This window comes from Lolium perenne, chromosome 6, assembly GCF_019359855.2.
Source record: "Lolium perenne isolate Kyuss_39 chromosome 6, Kyuss_2.0, whole genome shotgun sequence".
NCBI lineage: Eukaryota > Viridiplantae > Streptophyta > Magnoliopsida > Poales > Poaceae > Lolium > Lolium perenne.
The window spans coordinates 41,992,289-42,000,509 of NC_067249.2; the positions used below are offsets into that span (position 1 = coordinate 41,992,289).

At 46.9% G+C, this 8,221-nt stretch overlaps 1 long non-coding RNA gene across 1 annotated transcript; it reads right to left on the minus strand.

Annotated features, from left to right (window-relative positions):
• Nucleotides 1–655: 655 nt before the first annotated feature.
• Nucleotides 656–2,428, minus strand: LOC127308233 (uncharacterized). The gene is made up of 2 exons (XR_007856361.2): nucleotides 1,823–2,428; nucleotides 656–910 (listed from the first exon to the last, which is right to left on the minus strand). It is a non-coding gene; the product is annotated as an uncharacterized lncRNA (long non-coding RNA).
• Between the last annotated feature and the right edge of the window lie 5,793 nt (nucleotides 2,429–8,221).

Consider the following 8,221-nt stretch of genomic DNA (forward strand, 5'->3'; position numbering starts at 1 on the left):
CAGATCCACATGGTTATCACCATATCCACTTATGCATGCACATTAGCTTTTAACCCAACTCCCAAATCATGCAGGCCCCACATTTTGAATTCAAATATCTTACTCACATTGGTACTATTCATGCAGGCCCTACATTTGAATTCAAATAGAGGGACCCACATTAGTGGACCCAATAGTTTGAATTTAAAATATGGGGCCCACGCCCACATGCTCCCCTTCCAACCGTTCAACATGGACGTATTCAAAAACCAACCATTATTAACGTTTTCCAAGTAGTTGCTATATGTGATATTTTCACCATCTGCAGGTACTTCTTGTATGTGTGCAGGTCGATTAACATTTTTCGCAGTTGGAGCCACCGGCAATTACATCCAGCGGCGCATGAACATCTGAGCAACCACGATTCTCCACACCGTTGACCGATCTATCCGATGAATATACCGCGCTGTAATTCGTTCCGCGGGCAAGATGAAGGAGTATCATGCCGCGCTGTAATTCGTTCCGTCTGGAAGGTGAACTAGAACCACAACGAGCTTAATCGACCTTTCATTTAGTAATCCGTGCAAAATAGCAAGATCTCCGATGCTCACTATCATCACGTTCGAATGGGGTTACGAGACCAACAGCACATGCAGTTGTTTTCAGAGGTTGGAGGTAGGAGAAGATGAACAGTGCGGCCTTAGCTGGTATTTTTTTTAGCAGCTAGCAGTCAGCTCAAAGTATCTCTGGCACATGATTAAACAAGCCAAAACAAGCACTGTTCAAGATTCTTCACTCACGGACCGCACAGTATGCTCACATCACATATTCGTTCTTATCACCAAGTCCTAAAGCCTTAAACAATATTTTAGTACCGGCCCTTCACACCAAGTCCTGAGCAGCTCGTCGCCACCGCCAGCTCCAGCGCCGTCTGGACATAGCAGAGCACAACTTAGTCAATGAAATACAGAAGCATCACACACTAAAGGCCAAAAAAAAAACTGAAGAAGAACACAGCTTAGTCAATGAAATTGATATATAGACGGTTCATAGAGTGACGGAAAAAGAACCCAAGCAATAGACATGATCACTCTTAGCTTCAAGACGATCTGATCTGCCAAAAGTTTGGACACGAGTGATGTATAATCCATCATGTACTATCTAGTCAATTTCATTTCATCTTGCACATTTATTTGTGTCTGTACCAACATCTACAAAATTCAGTAGCCATTAATGAATTGAGTAGTAGAAAATTTCAGTAGCAGGGGCATCAAAATTCTTACATACTTCATGTACAAACAATAGAAAATTTAGTAGTAGCAGCGTCAGTTTTATCTCTTGTTTCATCTATATCTACAAGATATAATAGTCTCACGGTTATCTAACTTCAGGATCTTCCAAAGATTGTATACACGCGTAGTCACAGTGGACATTGCCTCTGTGATTTCATCAATCATGCGCCCCATCTAACAGCAAAGTCAAATACCGTATATACAACCAAGCCCCATCTTCTCCATAGCCCAGGACCCTCCTCCACCGATGCAGCCCCTCCCGCCCCATCCTCTCCTCCACCGCCCCCAACTCCCTTCCGCCCGTGCACTGGCCGCCGCCAAGCAAGAAACGCCCAGACCTGCTCGCATCCACGCATCTGGTGCCCGGCCACCTCATTTTCTCTTCCTCAAATACAAGGGCTGGGCAACCACCGCCTTGCCACCGAATTCGGCTAAATTAGAGCGCCGGCGGCCGGATCCGGCGCCTGCCAAGGTGCCAGGGTCGAGCTCCCCCTCGTCCCCATCCAATTTCTCTCTCGCATACCTACTACCCCGAGAAAAAAATGGCGTACCTGGAGCTGGCGAGCGGGGCAGCGACGAAGTTGCGGGAGTGGCGCTCGTCCTGGTCCTCCAACTCTTCTGGATGGACGCGGGAGGCAGCTCGCGGCCGAGCAGTTGGGATGGACGAGCGTGGCACCGTCGTCCAGATCTGGACGATGGGTACCAGGATGTGGAGGTCGTCTAAATTAGACGTCCATATAGACCAGCCACTGGGACACTTTTTTTGCTTACGGCCGTCTACGGATGCTCTTGTAGTTGTTGTGACTGCCGTAGAGATCACGAGCGATACAGAGCCAGAGAATGGAAAGATTCCTTCATGCGCTGGTACGCGCCTTTTTTTAGCTATCGCGCAAAATAGCCCGCCAAAGAAGCACCCGAGCATGCAATGCTAATGATTGGCGGCAGCAATTATTGGAGAGAGGAACACTCAGCCCACGCCTAGTGTAGAATTAGTGCTGCATAAGACAAAGACCAGTCAACCGCCAACCTGCCTGTAACCGAATCTCAGAGCGGATCAAACGGCTGCCAAGGGGTGCTCACGTATCCCCATGTTCACCGAATCCACTCTCAAGTATTACATATTAAGATGCATGTTTTCAATGCCATTATACTATTTATCCTTACAACTATGTTTTTGATGTGCTATCTGGAGCTATATTTTGTTAGGATTTTTATTTTTTAATTGAATTTCAGATGTTAAGGGAATATTTTGTTAAAACAGAAGCCCTTCTAATGTATTAAAGTGCATTTGTATTTGTACTTGCCCATAATATCTTTAAATATCTACAAATCTTGGCAGAGTGTTGTAGGGTAACCAAAAAACCTTGAGAGTTTAGTAGAAGTAGTTTTCTTGGTATATAAGACTATGAAGGTTAGGTATACGTATGAGGTCAATGAGGGTCAATAAGTAAATTGTCATGTGATATTGTTTTTGCGGGTATGTGATATTTATTTTGGGTCAAAGTTGTCCTTCCCATCCTTTGATAGTTTTGTCCGTCAGCATCCATGAGACGGTCCAATCAGACAGTGCAGAAATCCGTAACGTTTTTTGACATGCACGAGTATTTAGAGTGGAAATTTAAGCTTGTTGTCTATTTCATTCGATTTAATTACTTGTGTAATTTATCCAGTAGAAAACTCTTGAGTTTATTTGATTATTACTTGTACAAGAGAAACTAGTGTAAAGTATCCACCTTAGAGGTACCAAAACATTTAAATACAAAGAGATGGCAATGATGTAACTAGCTCGGGACCCTTCTAGCCTTCTCGAAACCAACTTACCCCGGCATTATTTGCGTTTTTAAAAACCTAATTTATAAAATTGCGCCGTGAAATGTGAACTGGTAGTTCTGCTGCATTGCTTGATCGTAGTAGCAGGATACTTTTTTTTAGTCACTAGCTAGTATCAGGATACTTTTGTGTGTGTGTGTTTTTTCTATGAGGCTAGCATTTACTGTTCGTTTTTTTAATCTGGCAAGTATGGGCCGTCCCTGGCTGTAACGTGGGAGCAGCCCAGCGCAAGAGAGGAAAAAAAATTTGTGGCCACCACTATCCCTATTCTCCGCTCAAAGCGGGAGCGAGCGGTCGCTCCGCTCAGAGCGGAACAGAGTTGGGCCGGCCCATTAGGGACGGAAATGGTTTTCCTTCGTTTTTTTCTTCAGTTTTCTCATTTTCTACTGGTTTTTCATTTGGTTCTGCTGGTTTTTTCTCTCCAGTTTTTTTGTTTTGCTGATTGGTTTTTTCTGAACTTTCCATAATTTGAACTTTTTTATTTGAACGTTTTTAAGTTTGAATATTTTTAGATTTGAACTTTTTTAAATTTAAACAATTTTTTAGTTTAAACAATCTTTATTTTGAACACTTTTAGATATGAACATTTTTCACATTTGAACAATTTTTAGATTTGTTTTTTGTTCTTATTTAAAATGTGCATATTATAAATTTGTTCGAATTCGAAATTTGTTCACATTCGAAATTTGTTCAAATATGAATTTTGTTCGATTTAAAATTCTTCGTTTTTAAAAGTAAACAATGTTCAAATTTGAAAAATTAAATTTGAACATTTTTATAATGTGAACATTTTTCAATTTTAAACAGCTTTCAAATTTGAACAATTTTCAAATCTGAACAATTTTCTAGTTTGAACATTTTCAAAGTATGAACAATTTCTAAATTCGAACATTTATTTAAATTTTGAATATTCAAAAAAAAAAAACAACAACAGAAAATCATAACGATAGCAATCTGGGATTTTGAGTCCAGAACGACCGAAGGTCTAGCGACCGCGGACTCAAATGGGCCGGCCCAGGTCGTAGTCCTGAAGCGATTCGGTCCCCTTGCATCGCTTAAAGCGATGTATAGGAGCACCCCACCGCCGGCCGTCAGAACACACGCACTCCAGATCTAGACCAGGGAGCCAGGCCCGCTTTTTGCTAAGAAAAGGAGGTCCAGGTCCAGGTCCAGCAGCCCATGCCGGAGTTCAGGTCGGTTCATCCTCCACTTGAGCGAAATCGTGTAGGGCATCCGTCCGAGTCGTCATCCGAGCCGAGCAAGCGCGGCCTCCGTCCGCACGCCACGCCACCTTTTAACGCGCACTATTAAAACACTTTGTTAATGGCGGTGGACCACCCGTGGACGACGTTGTGGTGTGGTGCTCCACCACCACCACCCAGCGCGAGCTCGGCCACCACCTTTCGCCTCGTCCTGATCCCGGTGGTCCTCCCCGCCAATCATTCCCGACCCAAAATCTGACCGTTGCACGCAGGATCCGTCGTGTTGCCCACTTTTCCGGCTTTCTCCAGCGTCTCTCTCTTCTCAATCCATCCAATTCCACTTCTGTCCTTTGTGCGTCGTTGCGTATGCACCGCAGACGGTTGAGGATATCCGAACAGGGCACCCAATCATGTCCACTGTTCCGTTCCAGATACTAGCAGGAGTAGCACCAACACTCTCGAATGTTCTAACTAACTAACCATCTTTTTTTTTTACGGAGAAAACCTGTATGGATACCCCCGTGGAGACTACCCCCTGTGGAACTCTTCCTTCTTGAGCCCTCTCCCAGATTCCCTCGCCGGCCTCTCTCTCCCTTGCCGCCGGCGGCCATGGTGGCCGGCGGTGAGTGGGAGAGAGGTCTGGTTCTCTATAGTTGTAGGTTTTCTTGTGTTTAGTTTCTCTCAGGAAAATAAAGCGGCGGCTGGATCTGGATCCACATCAACTAGGCTTCAATCTCCTCTATCTCTGGTTCATGGTGATGAGGAGCGTTGCTGCTGTGTTGGGGTTGGCTCTTATGCCAGCACCGCTCAGCCTAATCCATGGCGAGGCTTTTCTTCGGCTGGCCTTGCTCCTCCAATCCCAACTATTTCTTGCTGCAATAAAATTCCTTGCAGGCTGTTAGATGGTGGACAAGATCTGAGACTTGCTTCCTCTCATCGTGGTGATGTTGAGGAGAGGCCTTTGGATTTTGTCTATGATTTGGCCGTTCTGCATCGATGTGAAGCTTTTTCCATCTTTCTTGATGGGTGGAGAAGTGTGGCTGCAACTATCTTCTGGAAAGTTCATCAGCGGGGGACCGATGCTGGCGTCCAAGCCTTGCCCCTGCATCCTATAGCTGAAGGGCAGCTACCTTCCAGGAGTTCAACCTCCATCTGGAGGCCCTTATTCTGGGTCAATCGCTGGAGCTCGCCATCGACCCATCTCCAAGTGGTTTGTCCCCGGAGATGTGAAGAAGGCCGGCGTCTTTGGCTCACCGTCGGCAAGAAGAGAAAAACGAGCATCTCTCTCTTGGATCTCTGCGCGGCTCCTGCCCGGAGGTCGTCGACGTTTGGCGGAGAAGAAGCCCAGGCACCGGATTGCTTAGATTTTTTTAGTGCCAGGGCTCTTTTTGTAAAGTGGAAGGCCTTTTCTGTCATTTCTAGATATTATAGGGCAGTAGAAGTTAAGGGGTCTTCCTGTAATTCTGTACCTGCCAGTTTTTATTGCAGCTTCTAGGCCTCTCGAGGCCGATCTCTGTTCAAAAAAAAAAAATCTTTTTTTTTTGCGAGAAAACCCTGTTCTTGTTAAACCACGGTTCTTACAGAACAGTCCAGAAACAAGAAAGAAATTACAATAAGGTCCTTCTGAACCCCAACACCGGGGACGGCAACGAGAACGTTGCGCCGGCGCGTCGCCGCACGATCTCCCCAAAGCCTTGGATCGGGAGACAACCCTGTACGGATGGGAAGTCGACGCTACTCGGCTCCGCAGAGCCTCCACCCTGCACCACCACCGCCATCGACGCGGTCGACATGAACATCAACCTTCAGCTTATTCTAGATCCAGATCCGCCGCCGCAAGATCTGGCCGGGAAGGGGAGCACGACACGAATCCTTCGATTCACGGGTGCGAGGCAACCAGGTGCGCCACCACGGAGCTACACGAGTGCCGTCGTCGAAGAAGACGCCCACCTGCACCAAAAGCAACGCCGGCGGCCCCATCTTCTCCTCAGCGCCGCCGGTTGAAGCCCCAAAAGAGCCATCCATATCTACACCTGTGAGGCAGGGATCCCCCACCCTCCCGCCGCCGGAGCGGCCGACGGAGGGCGAGGGATCTCTCGGATCGACAGCGAGGTGGTGGGTCGACTGGGAGGTGGAAAAAATCGCCCCTCTCGCACAGTGACGGGGGAGGAGAGACGTCCAGGCTCATCTACGACGTGTTAGTGTAGTTAACGGTTAACTAACCATCAGGTATAATCTGCTTAGATCAACTGCATTTGGTTCACGGTTCACACAATTTCGAAGCACAAATTAATGGATCACTAACAGAATGTGGCTGACCGTCCACCTTATCAATGGTTCTCTGTGTGAGGTTCTTGAGTTTGTTGCTAGCTTTACAACAAGCCCAAGTTCATCGAAAACGGAATCCGCATGTATCTTCTATTGCGTTTTCGAGTTTGGACATCGTCACCGGTTCCTGACGGTGGGAGACTCCCTCTCTAGATTCATCTAAAAATATCCCGTGAGGAGTCTCCATATTTCAAGAAATATTTGTCGTTATCTTTTCAACAAAATTGGTTTCATGTCGATCGGAGTACGGGAGCATTTTCTGTTTAAAATGAAGAAAACCTGTTCTGCCCCTGGCCGGTCTGTTGTCCGGTCGGACCGGCCTTGGCACCGGGCGATCCGGTTCCGACCGGCCATTGGACCAATGCCAACCGGGCACTGTCCAGGGGCCTTTTCCCGTCGTCCGGTTGCTGCCCGGTCGGTGGCCCGGTTTGGACCGGCCGGTCCGGTCACATGCCCGGTCGTACCGGGTTCTGCGCCGGACAGCCCGGTCCCATACCCGGTTGACCGGCCTCCTCGGAAGCTGACTCAGCCCAACTTTTCTCCAACGGTTATATTTGCTCTTGGGCTATAAATAGCCCTTCTTCCACCTTGGGCTGGACAAGTTCTTCCCCTTTCTTCACATCCATTGTTGCTATTCGAAGAACTACCTTCCTCTCTTGATTCCCCCCATGATTCTTGCTCATTCTTAAGGGATCTAGGAGAGGAGATCTAGATCTACAATCCCCACCAATCCATTTCTCCTCTAAGTGAGGGGAACTCTTTAGATCTAGATCTTGGAGTCATTTGTTGATTTATCCTTTGTTCTTCCTCTCTAATCTCATCCTAACATTTGTTGCTTTGATGGGATTTGAGTGTGAAGGATTTGAACACCTCTAGTGTTCTTGCTTTGCATCATTGCATAGTGTTGAGCTCTCCACCACGATTAGTTCGAGTGAGAGATCGTGAGCTTGTTACTCTTGGAGGGAGACCTCCTAGTTGGCTTGGCGGTTGGTGCTCCGGTGATCTCTTCAAGGAAGATTGTGAAGAGGCCCGGGCTTCTCCTTCGTGGAGCTTGTGAAGTGGTTGTGGAGCTTGCCATCTCCGGAGTGGAGGAAAAGCTAACCATAAGGAAAGGGTCATTATCCTTCGTGGGTGTGGCTCGGAGAATAGGGTGAGCCTTCGTGGCGCGAGGAATCCTTCGTGGGACCTCCACTCCTCCAAACGCGACGTACCTTCTTGCAAAGGAAGGGAACATGGGAATACATCCTCGTCTCCGCGTGCCTCGGTTATTTCTATACCCGAGCTCTCTTTCCTTGTGATAGCCATCGTGATTGAAGTACATATATCTTGCTATCACTTGTGCTACATATATCTTGTGCCTATCTTGCTTAGCTCTAGTTGTTATTGTTACACTTAGTGAGCTTATCATATTTAGGGTTTGTGCTTGTAAACTAAACGTTCGTTTAATTCCGCATTCTAACAAGACAAATCCGCAAGAGTTTTTTAAACGCCTATTCACCCCCCTCTAGGCGACATCTCGTCCTTTCAAAATGCTTGAATAGGTCAAACTCCAAAAACACAGGGAGACCAAATCTTACCGCGACGGGGTAA